Source organism: Ursus arctos, unplaced genomic scaffold, assembly GCF_023065955.2.
Source record: "Ursus arctos isolate Adak ecotype North America unplaced genomic scaffold, UrsArc2.0 scaffold_12, whole genome shotgun sequence".
Classification (NCBI taxonomy): Eukaryota; Metazoa; Chordata; class Mammalia; order Carnivora; family Ursidae; genus Ursus; species Ursus arctos.
In genome coordinates this window covers 6,787,377-6,808,925 of record NW_026622786.1, presented here as the reverse complement: position 1 = coordinate 6,808,925, position 21,549 = coordinate 6,787,377, and the positions used below count along the sequence as shown (strand labels likewise).

The 21,549-nt window shown below is 48.3% G+C and overlaps 1 protein-coding gene and 1 long non-coding RNA gene across 2 annotated transcripts in view; one reads left to right on the top strand and one right to left on the bottom strand.

Moving 5' to 3' along the window:
- LOC125281906 (myomegalin-like) overlaps nucleotides 1-21,549 on the bottom strand; it is a 134,200-nt gene that overhangs the window by 89,433 nt on the left and 23,218 nt on the right. Inside the window, 4 exon segments of the mRNA XM_057310775.1 lie at nucleotides 2,937-3,084; nucleotides 6,596-6,689; nucleotides 12,459-12,605; nucleotides 16,122-16,215. The gene's annotated coding sequence lies outside the window, so the exon portion shown is untranslated.
- Nucleotides 3,074-6,538, top strand: LOC130543493 (uncharacterized). The gene is made up of 3 exons (XR_008958873.1): nucleotides 3,074-3,412; nucleotides 4,190-4,362; nucleotides 5,418-6,538. It is a non-coding gene; the product is annotated as an uncharacterized LOC130543493 (long non-coding RNA).

The following is a 21,549-nucleotide window of genomic DNA, read 5'->3' as shown; positions in this document are numbered from 1 at the left end:
ATTCCCCCACCACCCTCCCCTCTGAAGCTCTCAGTTTGTTTCTCAGAGTCCATAGTCTCTCATGCTTCATTCCCCCTTGTGATTACCCCGCCTTACTTTATCCTTTCATCTCCTACCGATCTTCCTAGTTCTTATGTTCCATAGATGAGAGAAACCATATGATAATTCTCTTTCACTGCTTGACTTATTTCACTTAGAATTATCTGCTCCAGTGCCGTCCATGTTGCAGCAAACGTTGAGACATCATTCTTTTTGATAGCTGAGTAATATTCCATTGTATATATGGACCACTTCTTTTAAATCCAGTCATCTGTTGAAGGGCATCTCGGCTCCTTCCATCATTTAGCTACTGTGGACAATGCTGCTATGAACATTGGGGTGCATATGGCCCTTCTCTTCACTATGTCTGTATCTTTGGGGTAAATACCCAGTAGTGCAATTGCTGGATCACAGGGTAGCTCCATTTTTAACTTTTTAAGGGACCTCCACACTGTTTTCCACAGTGGCTGTACCAACTTGCATTCCTACCAACAATGTAGGAGGGATCCCCTTTCTCCACATCCTCTTCAACAATTGTTGTTTCTTGCCTTGTCAATTTGCCATTCTAACTGGTGTAAGGTGGTATCTCAGTGTCGTTTTCATTTCAATTTCCTTGATGGCTAATGATTTTGAACATTTTTTCGTGTGTCTGTTAGCCAATATTATGTCTTCAATGGAAAAGTGTCTATTCATGTCTTCTGCCCGTTTTATGATTTGTTTATTTGTTTCTTGTGTATTGAGTTTGAGAAGTTCTTTGTAGATCTTGGAAACCAGTCTTTTATCTGTAGTGTCGTTTGCAAATATATTCTCCCATTCCGTGGGCTGCCTCTTAGTTTTTCTGACTGTTTCCTTGGCTGTGTAGAAGCTTTTTATCTTGATGAAGTCCCACAAGTTCATTTTATCTCTTGTTTCTCTTGCCTTTGGAGATGTGTCACGAAACACGTTGCTGTGGCCGATGTCGTAGAGGTTGCAGCAACCCTCTCAGAAGCAGCTGGGTTCTTCCCCAGGATCTCGGGGGAAAAGAATCAACTTGTTGTTGGCATAGACTCAAGACAGGATGCTGTGATGATGGCCTGTCATATCAGGGACATTTCTTTAATGGCTGAAGAGAGCAATGCCAGTGATTGCTTCCAGGGCCCTCCTAAGCCCTCCTGGATGAGTTCTCTCACGGTTGCCTGTTTTCACTCTGCTTCTGTTGCTCTCTTGTACTACATGGGACCTAAGAGTGGGCATTTGTGAAGGGGAATGTGCTTCATGTAACTCTTTCTCTTCCTTTATTTGCAGAAAACCAAATTGATCAGGAGGGACCGAAAGGACAAGAGTCAGTTGCCCCCAGGTAATTCTGAATACTTGGGGGCTGTGAACTCAAAAGTGGCAACCAGGGAAAAGCAGAAAGTGCTGAAGAGAACTATAATATCTATTTGGTCGACAACAAATTATCCATTTTCACCATGTTTTCTGATTTTTTGTGGTACTTGGATTGCTTCCCACTTCTTAATTACTTCTCTAGTTGAGTAACCCACAGTCAGCTGACCCAGGTAAACTAATATGTAACAGGGATCGCTGAGCTCGCTCATTCTCTCCTCTGTGCTTTATTGAGAGATGCACGTCTTCTTTCTGCCTGTTAGATTTATCATGTTGACATGTGTTCCTAGCAAGAACATATCACAGCAAGAAGACAAACATATACTATCATGCCAGATATTGAGAGAAAGAGGCCTTTCTGGATGAGATAGCTGGGACAGTCACTTGGCCACAAAATGCAGAACTGGATGCCATTTGACAGGAAGGGGGAAAGCCACCATTCTGAGACTCTGTATGTAGAGAGTCATGACTGGATGGCACAGAGATAATTGAGGCTCCTTCCTCACAAGCTTGCTGTTTGGCCCGTGCACTGAGCACTTACTGTCCTTTCTATCTGCTGCTCCTGTGACAAACAGAGCTTGTCGCACTCAAACAAGAAGAGTTGTTTCTCTCTTGAATGGGTCAGCCTCTCTGCTTTCTTGACCATTCCTTTGTCCCTTCCAACAAAGTCAGACAGGACATAGGATTTCAGATCCCTCTCAGGTTAATCTTCGGTTGTCCCCACCCTGCAGGCTCAGTGGACAGCTGCTAGAGGTGGTAGAGCAGGACGTCTCACGGGACTCTCCAGATAAACACTACTTGACATATTCAGTTCTTCCCGAGCTGTCTGACTCCTACTGGCCTTACAGGAGCGCCGCCATCTTCTCACCTGAGGACCTGGAAGTCTGTTCCTCTCTAGAAGTGGCCAGTGAGTACTCCATTGTCAAGGTGATAAAGCTCCAACTGGACACCCACATAGATCTCCTGTTCTTTGTATCCCAGACCTCTGCTGTGCCGAGAGAGGTCATCCCTGTGGGGAGGCCCTGTAGAGACATATTGATCTGAACTGGGCTCTAGGATTGAGTTTTAAGCACAGATGTCAGGTGTGTCAGGGAGCTTTGCTCTCTTCCTAGTCCCAGGGCATGCCCGTGTCATGTTGGGTTCTCTGTCAGGTCATTGGGCCAAAGGAGGCAGGACAAACTCAACTCACCTCAGCAACATGACCACAGAAGTTGTCTGTCAGACCTAATTTGGATGAAATATATCTTCTCACCTTCAATAGCTCTACGTTTCATCTCTGAGCCAGGTCCTTTACGAATCTATGCCTGCCACTGTCAGTTGGCATTCTTGTCCTGGGTTAACTGGTTTTGCTATTCTAAACCCCGCTTGTATCTCCCCTTTGGGTTGACTTGTCTTCCTAAGCAGTTGTCTGAAAACCCACCCTCAGTGCCTCCACTGATAGCTTGTTTGTGTGTTTCCCAAAGCAGAGCTGTGCTTTGCATTCCCCCACCACACGAACTGAGCCAACATTCTCTGTAGCACCAAAGACTCACTTTCATTTGAGGGTTTGTCGTTGCATTCCATCTGTTCACTCTCAGTATATAAATTCCAGTAAGTCTTCAACAAGCAGGCTCTCTGATGAGAGAAGGCTGAATTCTGCAGTAATCCTTTTAGAATGCTCAGAGGCTGGATCCCCAGAATCTGTATGAAAAAGGTAAGTACAGTGTTTGCACAGACTTAAGACAAGGGCAACCGTGATGATGATCTCCTAGAAAAAATAAATTTTTCCCAATGCCTCAGGCAAGGAAATCAAGCCACTTATCATAAGACAATATCAGAAGCACCCTGAAATAGTCTTCTGACTAAACCTGTTCTCACATTGAGCATATCTGAGTACCTGGCTAGCATTAGACACTAGATTATTAATGTACAGAGCAGGATCTGCTTAATGACTGCCCTGTCTTTATGTATTTACAGAAAACCAAATCTCTCATAAGGAGGAAGAAGACCAAGACCCGATAGGCCCCAGGTAACTCTGAAGAATCCTGGGTTGTTATTTCAGTGGTTAAACTGAAGGACTGCATTTCAAGGAAGAAACATAAACTGCCAGACATGCCTGTTTTATCCGTTCTCCAATCACAAAGTACCTTTGTTTAACCATGAAGTGTGGCTTCACATGTTACATAGTTAAGTTCCATTTACTGACCCCTTCACTTCAATAACCTGAAGGGCATGGAACTTGGTGAATTAGCAGTCACTGGGATTCTCTGCATTCCCCTGTTCTATCCTTTTGGTAAAATGAGAGTGAGAGGCCTATATGCCTCTCCCTGTTTGGTGTTACCACACTGAGGATATATTATAGCCAAAGAATACCTAAAAAAAGCACTCACGTCATAAGAAAGAGGCACCAACGACACAAGGTCTCTCCATATGGATGTTGTCTTTTAAAGCCTGTGTTCACTTGGTCACCCAAGGTAGTATCAACAATATTTATGCAAGTGTTCAAGCCACCTTTAGGATTCCCCATGTGCGCTGTGAGCTATGTGTTCCATTCCATAGTCGTTCAGTTTGTTGCTCAGAAGCTTAGCTCTGCGGCCACTATCCTGAGCACCTTTTGTTCTCTATCTGTCTCTACTGCCCCCACAGCAGCCACTCTCTGCCCCTGTAACAGGAGGATAGTTTTTGCTGTTAATCACGGCTGTGCCCCTTTGTTATGAGTATACTTCTCGGCCTCCCATCAAAACCAGTAGGATGCTGGGGTGTCTACTTTTCTTGTGTTAAACTTCAGATCTCCCGACCCTCCCAGGCTCACCGCAGAGCTGCCAGAGGTGGAAGAGGATACCCCATGTGACTCTCTGGATGAATGCTATTTGACTTATTCGGCCCTTCCTGACCTGTCTGACTCCCTCGGGACTTGTAGCAAGGCTGACATCACCTCATTCGAAGATCTGGACATCTGTTCTGCTCTGGAAGTAGCTAGTGAGTCCTCCATTGTCAAGGTGATAAAGCTCCAACTGGACTCCCAAGCTGACCCCCTATTTTTGGGATCCCAACCTCTGGTTGTGCAGAAATGTGTCATCGCTCTGTAGAAGCCCAGTAGACATAAGGATCTGAGTCAGGCTCTAGGATACACTTTTTAGCACAGACCTCAGGTGAGTCAGGCACCTGCCCTTTGTTCCTCATCTCAGGCCATGCTTATGGCTTCTGACAGAAGTTAGGACATTCGATTCAAGGCAGATGTGACAGCTAACACTCACTTGTGCTCCACATGCAGAGGTCTCTGTCTTTGTTCCTGATTTCCATTAAATATCTCTCTTCATCTCCAATGCTCTCATTTTCATAGCTGAATATTGTCTCTTGAATTTTTGTGCCTGTCCAAAGATGTTGGCAGCCTTACCTACATCTTTCGATTTGTTCTTTCCCTGCCTGACTGCTCTGACTCCCAGTGTCTGTGTCCTCTATGTTGGCTGTCTACACTGAGTTGTCATCAGAGTATCAGGTCATCAACACCTCTGCCATCAGCTTGCTCGTAGGTTTCCTTGAAGCACAGCTGATTCTGGCCTTTGCCCCTCCCATGCATGGCTCATATGTCTGTAAGCACAAAGAATTGTACACAAAAGGTTTCTTTTGACATGAGGGTTTGCAGATTCCATCCATCAGTCTGGTCTCTGTGTCTAAATTCCCTTAAACCATTTATCTCATGGCATAAGGTAATGAGAGAAGGTTGCACTAAGTTTTTAGAATGTAGGTAAGCTGTTCCCCAGAATCTGTGGCAAAACACACGTTTCACGCTGTACACAGACTCTTGAGATGTGGCTCTACCACAGCAGGGAGCTCATGCCCAATGGCTCAGGAAAGCAGACCAAGGCACATTCCCAAGACACTACCTGAGGCCTCCTGGATGGTTACTCTCACAATATCCTGCTGCCCCGCTAAGCGGCGCACAGTCCGTGTGCTAGTTGTATCGGATACTTAATTGGAATGTACACATGGTGTTGTTGAACGTGACTGGCCCTGTCTGTATTTATTTGTAGACAGTCATAATGATCTTGTGGAGGAAGAAGACCAAGGACGGATATGCCCCAGGTAACTCTGAAGAATCATGGGCTTTAATGCAGTGGTGATGTCTGGGGATCTTGGCTCTCGGAAAATCTAGAAAGTGCTAAATGTACCTATTTCACCCATTCAGACACCCATAAAATGGTCCGTTAGCAATGTTCTCTGTTTCACTGTGGTACTCATATAGGCCCCTTTCTTTATGCGTCCCAAATTTGGAAGCTCAGGCCATTGACACAGGTATACTAACCAATCACAGGATTTCTTGCATTCTCACGGTCTCTCTTTGTATTGAGTCCAGCCTAAGATGCACATCTGTCTCTGCTGGTTTCGCATTATGACGTTGGCAAGAATTCATGGCAAGAAAAGTGTGTAAAAAAATTGATATCTCAGTGTTTAGACAAGTAGGCCTCGGACACACGAGCTTTCTAGGAATCTACAATGCTGCCAGTCTGGGGTTGTCTTGGTGCTTTCTGTAAATGTCAACAAAACGTATGCAAAAGTGTTGATGCTGGTTTTATTGTTTTCTGAGCGTGCTGTGTGTTGTGACTGCTGTGTGCTGGGGTGGTTCAGACTCCTTCCCTTTAGTCTCCCATTCTGGCCATGCTCTGGGCCCCTCCAGCTCTTGCTCCCTCCCTGCCTGCCTCATCTATCCCCAGTACATCCACACTCTGGCCCCAGATGGAGGCAGAATGGTTCATGGGAAGAAGACTTCGCATTTCTTTTCGGTGCCGCCCAAAGCAGCTGGGACTCCATGTTGACTCAACTTTCTTGTTGCATCTCTAGTCCTGCCTGTCACACGAGGCTCCACAGGGAGCTACCAGTGTCAGAAGAGAATGAAGACCCGCAGGACTCCCTGGATGACTGTTATTTGACTTCTTCATTTGGCCATGACCCGCCAGACACCTGCAGACCTTACACAAGTGCTTCATTCACATTTGATAAGCAGGAAACCTTCTTGGGTCTGGATGTGGGTGGTAAGTACTCCCATTGTGAGGGGCACAACACTCCTGGGTGGAGGGGAGGTCAGGAAGCCTGTCTTCTCTGTATCCAACAACCTAAATCGGCTGAGACGTGCATCCCTGCCAACAGATCCTAGAGACTCAAACTGGTTAGAACTCTGCTCTTGGATTTCATTTCAAAAACACTGGGTTACCTGGGTGGCTCAGTTGGTTAAGCATCCAGCTCTTGATCTCCATTCAGGTCTTGATCATAGGGTTGTGAGTTCAAGGCCCACGTTGGGCTCCACACTGGGCGGGGAGTGTATAAAAAAAAAAAAAGGCATCATGTGGGTCAGACAATTTTCCTTTCCTTCTGTCCCAGACTTCCCTCTGCCACCAAGCCCCCTCCCAAGTGCAGGCCCTTGGTACCAAGTCAGTTTAGAGAGGAGAAATGCAGGGAAAAGAGTAAAACCTTCAGCCACCACGATGTCAACTGTAGATATCTGGGTAACAGGACTCTTTCTTTTCTTTTTTCGTTCCCGCTTTCTTGCTTTCTTTCTTTTTTGTAAGAACCGACTTCTGCTACTAATGAGATTCTATTGCCAGTTGTATATCTGTTGTAGTGTCCTGCAAACTCTCTGGCTCTCCACACAGATTTGCATGTGCTCCATATTTGCAGCATCTGTGATATTGTTGCTGAGATCAAAGTTTTGGCTTCTGGGGAGCCCAGAATGCTCAGCATTTAGATAGACGATCCCGAGCACCCAGTCCTAGCTGGACCCCGTGGTTCAGTGAAGCCGAAGCTCTAGGCCTGGTTTTCCATCCTCCACGGATGGTGTCCTTTCCACCCTGTGTGCAGCTTCAGTGATTTTCTCCCCGTCAAGTGTTGCTCTCAGTAGCATAATGTCATGTAAATGATCAACGGTCCGTGCACCTGCCGTGGGTATTGGCCTCATTCTGGAGCAAAGCAGAGTTGTTCCCCTCTCCAGAATCTTCAGAAAGTGCTGCCTGCTCAGCAAGACCCCCTTGGGTCACACTCGCACAGGAGTGCAGGCTAACACCCAATTCTCATTTCTTCCCACTCAGGCTACAATTCGGACTTTGCTTCTGGGAGAAGCGTTTGCGTTGTTAGCCAAATTTCCTTGCCATCAAATCGCCTTGTAGGAGCAGCAAGGAGTCTATGAGGTTCCTCACTGTGTCAATGTTGTCTAGTGAAATTGGCCATGAAACATTTTGTTCCTTCATCTTTTTGGTCAGTTAACAGTCTCTCCACCCTAGGACCACCTTCTCCCGTTTCCCATTCCTCTCGGAGGGGCCAAGAAGCAAAGGCCTCCTCAGGATTACAGCAATTCAGGAAGCAGAAATGAAACACACAGTTACTTTGCTTCGTTTGTCCGCCACGTCCCTTTCCGTGCCCGCTCAGCAGCAGCGCTGTCGTGCTGGAGCGGCTCGTGTCCTCAGAGGTCACTCTCCAGTTGGTGTGGCATCTCCTGTGAGAGCCGAGGGTGCTGAGGCTCAGCAACGTCATGTCACTTGCCCAGGACCCCTGGCCAGTGGTTAGTAGGATCTCAGACCCGCACCAGCTCAGACTGCCCACTACTCTCCACTCGGTCCTGTCAGGGCCTGTGTGGGGATGGGGTTGGCCCTGTCCTCTCTGCTTTTGTACCAAATTATTTGAAACAGTTGTAAATGTAAACAAAAAGGTTGCAAGACTGCCCCCAGAGATCCCTGTGACCCTGCCACACATCTGCCAACTCCCACCCTGTGAGTCACTCTGTCCTGTGAGCAGAGCCAGGGGCTCTTCCAGCCCCTCTGGGAGATCAATGTCTCCATGAGGCTCCATCCAAAAGCAGTGAGAGCTGAGAGGTCCCGGGCCTTTTCTGTTGTGACGAGGGGTGCCCAGGAGGCTCTTCACTTGGCTGCCTGGCACCCTTCTAATGCTGCACAGCACCCACTGACAACTCCTTCTCCCCATGCCCTAAGAACTCTCTAGGACCTACTCTCTCTAGGCTGTAGGAAGAAGGTTACGACTAACGGAATGATAGAAATGAACTTGTGTGCCCATGCCAAGGCCTGGTGGACTGAAGGGGGTGATTTTCACCTCAGGGACTTTGCAGGCTGGGCACCTGCCGTCCCAGTATCCCTAGGCTCGGACACAACACTGACATCTCCTTCATACACGTGATGTTTGCCTTTGTACCTGCTCGCAGGGTGGTCTCTCAGACCGGAAGGGACATCAGACGTGGGTGTTCTGGGAGTGCTCAGCTAAGGAGCCCTGGGGTGGATCCCATTGAAATCTCTTCTTGCTTCAGCCCCGATGCAGGCTCCCCGTCACCAGGGCCCATCGAGTGGAAATGTGACTTTCCAAAGGGCAGAGGTGCAAATGTCTGGAGCACAGACACAGCCAAGCACCCAGGTGGCCAATTCTCTGCAACAGCAGCTGGAACAGCAGTTGGATTGTGGAGACAACAGAGCCAGGCTCGGCCTCTCCTCTGCCATCGGGAGCCTGAATGCCAAGATGGGTTCTGGGAACCAATGGCCGCTCTTCCAAGGTGAGAGGGACAGGGAGTAGGAAGTTCTACTCCCTGTGTTGGTTGTCACAGGCTTGTGGCTGGAGGCAGCAACGGAGTGAGGTCGAACCCCATGATGCTCCAATCCAGCGAGGTCAGCAAGAACCCGGTGTTTACTATCAGCTCTGCCCCAGGTCCTGGGTTTGCAACTTTCTGGCTTTATAACTGGCCAACTTATTCATCCTCTTACCTAGTTTCCCCTCTGCCCCTTCATCGGAAAGCGCAAAACTAGTATCTCCATTCCATCGCTACGGGAAAGAAGAAACGGCATAAATTCTGGGGGGCCTGATTCAACAGAAATTGCTTGAGAACATCTATGAATTTGTCGTGTCTAATTTGTGGGTCGCTGTGGGGCTTTAGCCCTCGGCAAATGGTTTCGGGGCATTGTTTCATGGGGGACGGGGCAGTTGTCAGAGGCTCCACTTTCACCGGACCCCATCTTCCCTGGCTTTCTCAGAAAGGCTCGTGTACCCAGTTTTCTCTCCTATGACATATTCAAGGCAATCTTCCCTGTTCGGTGCTCACAGTCACAATGGTAATACTGGCCTCACAACACTGTCTCCCACTTATTTTTCTTTTTTCCCTTTTCTAAGGACATAAGTGGCCCCTTTCTTACATGAAGTGCACATGTCACTCTCTCCTCTGATCCTCCGTCTAGTTCATCATCTCCCCTCATCTCTGGGGCCTCGTCCCCAGCTTCCTCTTCATCAGGACCCACCTCTGCTCAGATTTCCTAAAGACTGAGCTTTCTGACCTTCCCCTGGGTCGTGCGTTCCTTACCCTCCTGCATTCAGTGACCATTCCTGGAGCCTGGGGTGGCCTGGGGCTCCTCTGTCAGAACTACCTGAGAAATGGGGAGATGTAGTTCTCAGGTGTAGGTGACATAAGCAGCAGACTATGGCACCGGGGAGAGGCCCCAGAGAAAGAGCTCAGGGAATGTTCGGGGAAGCACAGCCCCGACAAGGGCCTTAGAACTGGTGTAAGGTGGTATCTCAGTGTGGATTTGATTTCAATTTCCTTGATGGCTAATGATTTTGAACATTCTTTTGTGTGTCTGTTAGCCATTTGTATGTCTTCAAAGGAAAAGTGTCTATTCATGTCTTCTGCCCATTTTATGATTTGTTTATTTGTTTCTTGTGTATTAAGTTTGAGAAGTTCTTTGTAGACCTTGGATACCAGTCTTTTATCTGTAGTGTCATTTGCAAATATATTCTCCAATTCCAGGTCTGCCTTAGTTTTTTTGACTGTTTCCTTTGCTATGCAGAAGCTTTTTATCTTGATGAAGTCCCACAAGTTCATTTTATCTCTTGTTTCTCTTGCCTTTGGAGATGTGTCACGAAACACGTTGCTGTGGCCGATGTCGTAGAGGTTGCAGCAACCCCTCGGAATCAGCCGGGTTCTTCCCCAGGATCTCGGGGGAAAAGAATCAACTTGTTGTTGGCAGACTCAAGACAGGATGCTGTGATGATGGCCTGTCATATCAGGGACATTTATTTAATGGCTGAAGACAGCAATGCCAGTGATTGCTTCCAGGGCCCTCCTAAGCCCTCCTGGATGAGTTCTCTCACGGTTGCCTGTTTTCAATCTGCTTCTGTTGCTCTCCTGTGCTACATGGGACCTAAGAGTGGGCATTTGTGAAGGGGAGTCTGCGTCATGTAACTCTTTCTCTTCCTTTATTTGCAGAAAATGAAATTGATCAGGAGGGACCGAAAGGACAAGAGTCAGTTGCCCCCAGGTAATTCTGAATACTTGGGGGCTGTGAATTCAAAAGTGGCACCCAGGGAAAAGCAGAAAGTGCTGAAGAGAACTACATTATCTATTTGGTCGATGACAAATTATCCATTTTCACCATGTTTTCTGCTTTTTTATGGTACTTGGATTGCTTCCATTTTTCTTAATTACCTCCCTAGTTGAGTAACCCACAGTCAGCTGACCCAGGTAAACTTAATATGTCACAAGGATCGCCGAGCTCGCTCATTCTGTCCTCCGTGCTTTATTGAGAGATGCACGTCTTCTTTCTGCCTGTTAGATTTATCATGTTGACATGGTTTCCTAGCAAGAACATATCACAGCAAGAAGACAAACATATACTATCATGCCAGATATTGAGAGAAAGAGGCCTTTCTGGATGAGATAGCTGGGACAGTCACTTGGTCACAAATGCAGAACTCGATGCCATTTGACAGGAAGGGGGAAAGCCACTATTCTGAGACTCTGTATGTAGAGAGTCATGATTGCATGACACAGAGATAATTGAGGCTCCTTCTTCACAAGCTTGCTACTTGGCCCGTGCGCTGAGCACTTACTGTCCTTTCTATCTGCTGCTCCTGTGACAAACAGAGCTTGTCGCACTCAAACAAGAAGAGTTGTTTCTCTCTTGAATGGGTCAGCCTCTCTGCTTTCTTGACCATTCCTTTGTCCCTTCCATCAAACTCAGACAGGACATAGGATTTCAGATCCCTCTCAGGTTAATCTTCGGTTGTCCCCACCCTGCAGGCTCAGTGGACAGCTGCTAGAGGTGGTAGAGCAGGACGTCTCACGGGACTCTCCAGATAAACACTACTTGACATATTCAGTTCTTCCCGAGCTGTCTGACTCCTACTGGCCTTACAGGAGCACCGCCATCTTCTCACCTGAGGACCTGGAAGTCTGTTCCTCTCTAGAAGTGGCCAGTGAGTACTCCATTGTCAAGGTGATAAAGCTCCAACTGGACACCCACATAGATCTCCTGTTCTTTGTATCCCAGACCTCTGCTGTGCCGAGAGAGGTCATCCCTGTGGGGAGGCCCTGTAGAGACATATTGATCTGAACTGGACTCTAGGATTGAGTTTTAAACACAGATGTCAAGTGTGTCAGGGAGCTTTGCTCTCTTCCTAGTCCCAAGGCAAGCCCATGTCATGTTGGGTTCTCTGTCAGGTCATTGGGCCAAAGGAGGCAGGACAAACTCAACTCACCTCAGCAACATGAGCACAGAAGTTGTCTGTCAGACCTAATTTGGATGAAACCTCTTTTCTCACTTTCAATAAGCTCTACGTTTCATCTCTGAGCCAGGTCCTTTACGAATCTATGCCTGCCACTGTCAGTTGGCATTCTTGTCCTGGGTTAACTGGTTTTGCTATTCTTTTTTTTTTTTTTTTTTTAAGATTTTATTTATTCATTTGACAGAGATAGAGACAGCCAGCGAGAGAGGGAACACAAGCAGGGGGAGTGGGAGAGGAAGAAGCAGGCTCATAGCGGAGGAGCCTGATGTGGGGCTCGATCCCAGAACGCCCTGAGCCGAAGGCAGACGCTTAACCGCTGCGCCACCCAGGCGCCCCTGGTTTTGCTATTCTAAACCCTGCTTGTGTCTCCCCTTTGGGTTGACTTGTCTTCCTAAGCAGTTGTCTGAAAACCCACCCTCAGTGCCTCCACTGATAGCTTGTTTGTGTGTTTCCCAAAGCAGAGCTGTGCTTTGCATTCCCCCACCACACGAACTGAGCCAACATTCTCTGTAGCACCAAAGACTCACTTTCATTTGAGGGTTTGTCGTTGCATTCCATCTGTTCACTCTCAGTGCATAAGTTCCAGTAAGTCTCAACAAGCAGGCTCTCTGATGAGAGAAGGCTGAATTCTGCAGTAATCCTTTTAGAATGCTCAGAGGCTGGATCCCCAGAATCTGTATGAAAAAGATAAGTACAGTGTTTGTACAGACTTAAGACAAGGGCAACCGTGATGATGATCTCCTAGAAAAAATAAATTTTTCCCAATGTCTCAGGCAAGGAAATCAAGCCACTTATCATAAGACAATATCAGAAGCACCCTGAAATATTCTTCTGCCTAAATCTGTTCTCACACTGAGCATATCTGAGTGCCCGGCTAGCATTAGACACTAGATTATTAATGTACCGAGCAGGATCTGCTTAATGACTGCCCTGTCTTTATGTATTTACAGAAAATCAAATCTCTCATAAGGAGGAAGAAGACCAAGACCCGATAGGCCCCAGGTAACTCTGAAGAAGCCTGGGTTGTTATTTCAGTGGTTAAACTGAAGGACTGCATTTCAAGGAAGAAACAAACTGCCAGACATGCCTGTTTTATCCGTTCTCCAATCACAAAGTACCTTTGTTTAACCATGAAGTGTGGCTTCACATGTTACATGGTTAAGTTCCGTTTACTGACCCCTTCATTTCAATAACCTGAAGGGGTGGAACTTCGTGAATTAGCAGTCACTGGGATTCGTGCATTCCCCTGTTCTCTCCTTTTGGTAAAAGGACAGTGAGACGACTATCTGCCTCTCCCTGTTTGGTGTTACCACACTGAGGATATATTATAGCCAAAGAATACCTAAAAAAAATTCACATCACGTCACAGGATGAGAAAGAGGCACCGACGACACACGGTCTCTCCATATGGATGTTGTCTTTTAAAGCCTGTGTTCACTTGGTTACCCAAGGTAGTATCAATAATATTTATGCAAAAGTGTTGAAGCCACCTTTAGGATTCTCCATGCGCACTGTGAGCTGTGTGTTCCATTCCACAGTCGTTAAGTTTGTTGCTCAGAAGCTTAGCTCTGCGGCCACTATCCTGAGCACCTTTTGTTCTCTATCTGTCTCTACTGCCCCCACAGCAGCCACTCTCTGCCCCTGTAACAGGAGGATAGTTTTTGCTGTTAATCACGGCTGTGCCCCTTTGTTATGAGTATACTTCTCGGCCTCCCATCAAAACCAGTAGGATGCTGGGGTGTCTACTTTTCTTGTGTTAAACTTCAGATCTCCCGACCCTCCCAGGCTCACCGCAGAGCTGCCAGAGGTGGAAGAGGATACCCCATGTGACTCCCTGGATGAATGCTATTTGACTTATTCGGCCCTTCCTGACCTGTCTGACTCCCTTGGGACTTGTAGCAAGGCTGACATCACCTCATTCGAAGATCTGGACATCTGTTCTGCTCTGGAAGTAGCTAGTGAGTCCTCCATTGTCAAGGTGATAAAGCTCCAACTGGACTCCCAAGCTGACCCCCTATTTTTGGGATCCCAACCTCTGGTTGTGCAGAAATGTGTCATCGCTCTGTAGAAGCCCAGTAGACATAAGGATCTGAGTCAGGCTCTAGGATACACTTTTTAGCACAGACCTCAGGTGAGTCAGGCACCTGCCCTTTGTTCCTCATCTCAGGCCATGCTTATGGCTTCTGACAGAAGTTAGGACATTCGATTCAAGGCAGATGTGACAGCTAACACTCACTTGTGCTCCACATGCAGAGGTCTCTGTCTTTGTTCCTGATTTCCATTAAATATCTCTCTTCATCTCCAATGCTCTCATTTTCATAGCTGAATATTGTCTCTTGAATTTTTGTACCTGTCCAAAGATGTTGGCAGCCTTACCTACATCTTTCGATTTGTTGTTTTCCTGCCTGACTGCTCTGACTCCCAGTGTCTGTGTCCTCTATGTTGGCTGTCTACACTGAGTTGTCATCAGAGTATCAGGTCATCAACACCTCTGCCATCAGCTTGCTCGTAGGTTTCCTTGAAGCACAGCTGATTCTGGCCTTTGCCCCTCCCATGCATGGCTCATATGTCTGTAAGCACAAAGAATTGTACACAAAAGGTTTCTTTTGACATGAGGGTTTGCAGATTCCATCCATCAGTCTGGTCTCTGTGTCTAAATTCCCTTAAACCATTTATCTCATGGCATAAGGTAATGAGAGAAGGTTGCACTAAGTTTTTAGAATGTAGGTAAGCTGTTCCCCAGAATCTGTGGCAAAACACACGTTTCACGCTGTACACAGACTCTTGAGATGTGGCTCTACCACAGCAGGGAGCTCATGCCCAATGGCTCAGGAAAGCAGACCAAGGCACATTCCCAAGACACTACCTGAGGCCTCCTGGATGGTTACTCTCACAATATCCTGCTGCCCCGCTAAGCGGCGCACAGTCCGTGTGCTAGTTGTATCGGATACTTAATTGGAATGTACACATGGTGTTGTTGAACGTGACTGGCCCTGTCTGTATTTATTTGTAGACAGTCATAATGATCTTGTGGAGGAAGAAGACCAAGGACGGATATGCCCCAGGTAACTCTGAAGAATCATGGGCTTTAATGCAGTGGTGATGTCTGGGGATCTTGGCTCTCGGAAAATCTAGAAAGTGCTAAATGTACCTATTTCACCCATTCAGACACCCATAAAATGGTCCGTTAGCAATGTTCTCTGTTTCACTGTGGTACTCGTATAGGCCCCTTTCTTTATGCGTCCCAAATTTGGAAGCTCAGGCCATTGACACAGGTATACTAACCAATCACAGGATTTCTTGCATTCTCACGGTCTCTCTTTGTATTGAGTCCAGCCTAAGATGCACATCTGTCTCTGCTGGTTTCGCATTATGACGTTGGCAAGAATTCATGGCAAGAAAAGTGTGTAAAAAAATTGATATCTCAGTGTTTAGACAAGTAGGCCTCGGACACACGAGCTTTCTAGGAATCTACAATGCTGCCAGTCTGGGGTTGTCTTGGTGCTTTCTGTAAATGTCAACAAAACGTATGCAAAAGTGTTGATGCTGGTTTTATTGTTTTCTGAGCGTGCTGTGTGTTGTGACTGCTGTGTGCTGGGGTGGTTCAGACTCCTTCCCTTTAGTCTCCCATTCTGGCCATGCTCTGGGCCCCTCCAGCTCTTGCTCCCTCCCTGCCTGCCTCATCTATCCCCGGTACATCCACACTCTGGCCCCAGATGGAGGCAGAAAGGTTCATGGGAAGAAGACTTCGCATTTCTTTTCGGTGCCGCCCAAAGCAGCTGGGACTCCATGTTGACTCAACTTTCTTGTTGCATCTCCAGTCCTGCCTGTCACACGAGGCTCCACAGGGAGCTACCAGTGGCAGAAGACAATGAAGACCCACAGGACTCCCTGGATGACTGTTATTTGACTTCTTCATTTGGCCATGACCTGCCAGACACCTGCAGACCTTACACAAGTGCTTCATTCACATTTGATAAGCAGGAAACCTTCTTGGGTCTGGATGTGGATGGTAAGTACTCCCATTGTGAGGGGCACAACATTCCTGGGTGGGGGGGAGGTCAGGAAGCCTGTCTTCTCTGTATCCAACAACCTAAATCGGCTGAGACGTGCATCCCTGCCAACAGACCCTGGAGACTCAACTGGTTAGAACTCTGCTCTTGGATTTCATTTCAAAAACACTGGGTTACCTGGGTGGCTCAGTTGGTTAAGCATCCAGCTCTTGATCTCCATTCAGGTCTTGATCATAGGGTTGTGAGTTCAAGGCCCACGTTGGGCTCCACACTGGGCGTGGAGTGTATAAAAAAAAGAAAAGGCATCATGTGGGTCAGACAATTTTCCTTTCCTTCTGTCCCAGACTTCCCTCTGCCACCAAGCTCCCTCCCAAGTGCAGGCCCTTGGTACCAAGTCAGTTTAGAGAGGAGAAATGCAGGGAAAAGAGCAAACCTTCAGCCACCATGATATCAACTGTAGATATCTGGGTAACAGGACTCTTTCTTTTCTCTCCTTTTTCTTTCTTGCTTTCTTGCTTTCTTTCTTTTTTGTAAGAACCGACTTCTGCTACTCATGAGATTTTATTGCCAGTTGTATATCTGTTGTAGTGTCCTGCAAACTGTCTGGCTCTCCACACAGATTTGCATGTGCTCCATATTTGCAGCATCTGTGATATTGTTGCTGAGATCAAAGTTTTGGCTTCTGGGGAGCCCAGAATGCTCAGCATTTAGATAGAAGATCCTGAGCACCCAGTCCTAGCTTGACCCCGTGGTTTCAGTGAAGCCGAAGCTCTAGCCCTGGTTTTCCATCCTCCACGGATGGTGTCCTTTCCACCCTGTGTGCAGCTTCAGTGATTTTCTCCCCGTCAAGTGTTGCTCTCAGTAGCATAATGTCATGAAAAGGATCAACGGTCCGTGCACCTGCCGTGGGTATTGGCCTCATTCTGGAGCAAAGCAGAGTTGTTCCCCTCTCCAGAATCTTCAGAAAAGTGCTGCCTGCTCAGCAAGACCCCCTTGGGTCACACTCGCATAGGAGTGCAGGCTAACACCCAATTCTCATTTCTTCCCACTCAGGCTACAATTCGGACTTTGCTTCTGGGAGAAGCATTTGCATTGTTAGCCGACTTTCCTTGCTCATCAAATCACCTTGTAGGAGCAGCAAGGAGTCTATGAGGTTCCTCACTGTGTCAATGTTGCTAGTGAAATTGGCCATGAAATATTTTGTTCCTTCATCTTTTTGGTCAGTTAACAGTCTCTCCACCCTAGCACCACCTTCTCCCCTGTTTCCCATTCCTCTCGGAGGGGCCAAGAAGCAAAGGCCTCCTCAGGATTACAGCAATTCAGGAAGCAGAAATGAAACACACAGTTACTTTGCTTCGTTTGTCCGCCACGTCCCTTTCCGTGCCCGCTCAGCAGCAGCGCTGTCGTGCTGGAGCGGCTCGTGTCCTCAGAGGACACTCTCCAGTCGGTGTGGCATCTCCTGTGAGAGCCAAGGGAACCGAGCCTCAGCAACGTCATGTCACTTGCCCAAGACCCCTGGCCAGTGGTTATGGGACCTCAGACCCACACCAGCTCAGACTGCCCACTGGTCTCCACTCAGTCCTATCAGGGCCTATGTGGGGATGCGGTTGGCCCTGCCCTCTTTTTTTGTACCAAATTATTTGAAACAGTTGTAAATGTAAAGGAAAAGGTTGCGAGACTGCCCCCAGAGATCCCTGTGACCCTGCCACACATCTGCCAACTCCTACCCTGTGAGTCACTGTCCTGTGTGCAGAGCCAGGGGCTCTTCCAGACCCTCTGAGAGATCAATGTCTCCATGAGGCTCCATCCAAAAGCAATGAGAGCTGAGAGGTCCCGGGCCTTTTCTGTTGTCACGAGGGGTGCCCAGGAGGCTCTTCACTTGGCTGCCTGGCACCCCTGTAATGCTGCACAGCTCCCACTGGCAACTCCTTCTCCCCATACCTTAAGAACTCTCTAGGACCTACTCTCTCTAGGCTGTAGGTAGAAGGTTACGACTAACGGAATGATAGGAATGAAGTCATAGGCCCATCCAAACGCCTGGTGGACTGAAGGGGGTGATTTTCACCTCAGGGACTTTGCAGGCTGGGCACCTGCCATCCCAGCATCCCTAGGCTCGGACATAACCCTGACATCTCCTTCATACACATGATGTCTACCTTTGTACCTGCTCGCAGGGTGGTCTCTCAGACTAGAAGGGACATCAGATGTGGGTGTTCTGGGAGTGCTCAGCTAAGGAGCCCTGGGGTGGATCCCATTGAAATCTCTTCTTGCTTCAGCCCCGATGCAGGCTCCCCGTCACCAGGGCCCATCGAGTGGAAACGTGACTTTCCAAAGGGCAGAGGTGCAAATGTCTGGAGCACAGACACAGCCAAGCACCCAGGTGGCCAATTCTCTGCAACAGCAGCTGGAACAGCAGTTGGATTGTGGAGACAACAGAGCCAGGCTCGGCCTCTCCTCTGCCATCGGGAGCCTGGATGCCAAGATGGGTTCTGGGAACCAATGGCCGCTCTTCCAAGGTGAGAGGGACAGGGAGTAGGAAGTTCTAGTCCCTGTGTTGGTCGTCACAAGCTTATGGCTGGAGGCAGCAACGGGGTGAGGTCGAACCCCATGATGCTCCAATCCAGCGAGGTCAGCAAGAGCCCGGTGTTTAGTATCAGCTCTGCCCCAGGTCTTGGGTTTGCTACTTTCTGGCTCTATAACTGGCCAACTTATTCATCCTCTTACCTAGTTTCCCCTCTGTCCCTTCATCGGAAAGCGCAAAACTAGTATCTCCATTCCATCGCTACGGGAAAGAAGAAACGGCATAAATTCTAGGGGGCCTGATTCAACAGAAGTTGCTTGACAACATCTATGAATTTGTCATGTCTAATTTGTGGGTTGCTGTGAGGCTTTAGCACTCGGCAAATGGTTTCGGGGCATTGTTTCATGGGGGGCGGGGCAGTTGTCAGTGGCTCCACCTTCACCAGACCCCATCTTCCCTAGCTTTCTCAGAAAGGCTCCTGTGCCCAGTTTTCTCTCCTATGACATATTCAAGGCAATCTTCCCTGTTCGGTGCTCACAGTCACAATGGTAATACTGGCCCCACAACACTGTCTCCCACTTATTTTTCTTTTTTCCCTTTTCTAAGGACATAAGTGGCCCCTTTCTTACATGAAGTGCACATGTCACTCTCTCCTCTGATCCTCCATCTAGTTCATCATCTCCCCTCATCTCTGGGGCCTCGTCCCCAGCTTCCTCTTCATCAGGACCCACCTCTGCTCAGATTTCCTGAAGACTGAGCTTTCCAACCCTCCCCTGGGTCATGTGATCCTTTCCCTCCTGCATTCAGTGCCCCTTCCTGGAGCCTGGGGTGGCCTGGGGCTCCTCTGTCAGAACTACCTGAGAAATGAGGAGACGCAGTTCTCAGGTGGAGGTGACATAAGCAGCAGACTGTGGCACCGGGGAGAGACCCCAGAGAAAGAGCTCAGGGAATGTTCGGGGAAGCACAGCCCCGAGAAGGGCCTTAGAACTTGACGTACTTACTGTCTTCCCCCTCGAGCCTGTCACTTCTCCATGGCGCCCACTGTTGTGGCCCCGACTCACCCCGCTGGCTCAGTTCCTCTCTCTGTGACTCAACCTCCACAGAGGACTAAGAGGGAAACCAGGCTCCATGCCGGGTTCTTTGTGCATTCCGGCTCTGAGAAAAAAATCCCACAGACAGGCTGACTTGTCAACAACAGAAGTTGTGATCTCACAGTTCTGCAGGTGCGGTAGAACCACAATCAAACAGGTGCACATTTAGGGCCTGGTGATGCTGCCTTCCTGGTTCGGAGTGGCCGCCTGACTCCCTTGTCCTTCCAGGAGTGAGGAGCTTTGTGGGGTCTCCTTTATAGGGCACGGATCCCTTCTAGGGGGGATGCCGACCAGCTGCTCACCCCACAAAACCATCACATTGGGGATTGTGATTCACCCCTATGAACTGGGGGCGAATACAAACTGTCACGCCATGGCAGATGGCGTTACTCTGTTTTGTTCCCACCTGCTCCCCCCTGTAATCCCTCCGTGGTGTTGAACAGTCACCTGTTTCTTCCACCCCCTTTCTCATTGTCCTTGGATTTGTGTATTTTTTCCAATTTCAACTGACCAGAAGGGAGGTTAGAATATTAGGTTCCATGTCCCCTAGATCCCTATTTAATCATTTACTGAATTAGGTACATACGTACATACAGACACACACATTTGTATCTCAGGTCACATACACGATGTATAATCCGTGTGTGTATTATCCAGAGTGTACACGTATGAAGTGCACCACGTGTTGACGCGTGTTGTGTCAACTCCCCAGCTTTCTCTTCCCTGGTTGCTCCCCAAAGGCTTCCCTTCAACTTTGATTTTAGCTGATGTCTACAGTCTCTTCCCACCAATAGCACAGCCTCTTTCCAGCCTGATTGCCCTGCCTTTGTCTTTTCTTCTCCGGAACTCTGTTTTTACCAATTCTGCTTCTCTGATTTCACTTTTGTCAACTGCAAGCACTTTGGCCTTCTGGCATTCTTATCCACGCAGGTAGTGTGAGAGAGATGAACAAAACAGGAAATAATCAAAGTGTGTCCATTGGCTTCCCCTCCCCTCTGAATACTCGGATGGCCTTGCTCCTTCTGTCCGATGTCGTCCTTTGAGATCAGTGTGGGTGGAGGATCAGAAAGATCACGAATAACAACAAATCCTGCTGATGTGCTTTTCCATCCAGAGCTGGGTTTGGATGCTTCCCTCTGCGTGAAGAACCCTCCCAAGCTGGAGGGCGATGCCGCTGAGGCCTCGAGGGACAGCCAGTGTGAGTGTCAAGTCTTTGGCCACAGGAAAGCCCTCGGTGTCATGGAAGAGAAGATTCCCAAGAGAAAACTGCAGTTAGGCCGGTGGAGACTCGCATGCAAATTCCATGTCCCTCTGGCTTAGGGAACTGAGGTAATCATACGCCCTGTGGCTCTTGGAAACAGGGATTCCTATTGCTGTCCTTCAGATGATAGCTGCACCCCCCGACACACTCACACTGCCTTGTCTTCCTCGTTTGGTCACTCCCACAGCTGGTGCTACCTCTGTCTGGGCTTCCGTCTGTTTCCCTAGGGACTGCCACCCTGCCGGCCCTGCCATCTCCATCACCTGGTTGCATCTGAACTCTGCTGTGTTCCTGCAGGGGCCGTCCTGAGATCCCCTCTCCCCGCCACTCATGGCCACGGGGAAGCAGGCCTCATGGCCCTCCTCGGCAGAGCAGTGTCAGTTAAACATGTCGCCAAACACGCGAACTTTGCCGGAAATCACACACTTTCTCGGCTTCTTTGCCTTGCTTCCCTGCTTGCCCAACTCTGAGGCCTCATCCTCCCAGGAGCACTGTCTTAATGAGTCACTTGCAAAAGGACTCTCCTCCTGGGTCTTTCAGGGAATCTGACCTAGGAGGACACGTAACCCTCAACTTCTCCATGTGAATAAGAAGTGTAAAGCTGAGGAGAAAGAGCCTCCATGAGAAAAACTAAATGAGAACCTGTCACAGCTGGGAGTGCCACACCGGACTGCCTGGAGTTAGGTGTCTCCTCAGCCCCTATAATGTAGAAGGCACGCGTTGTGATGTGCA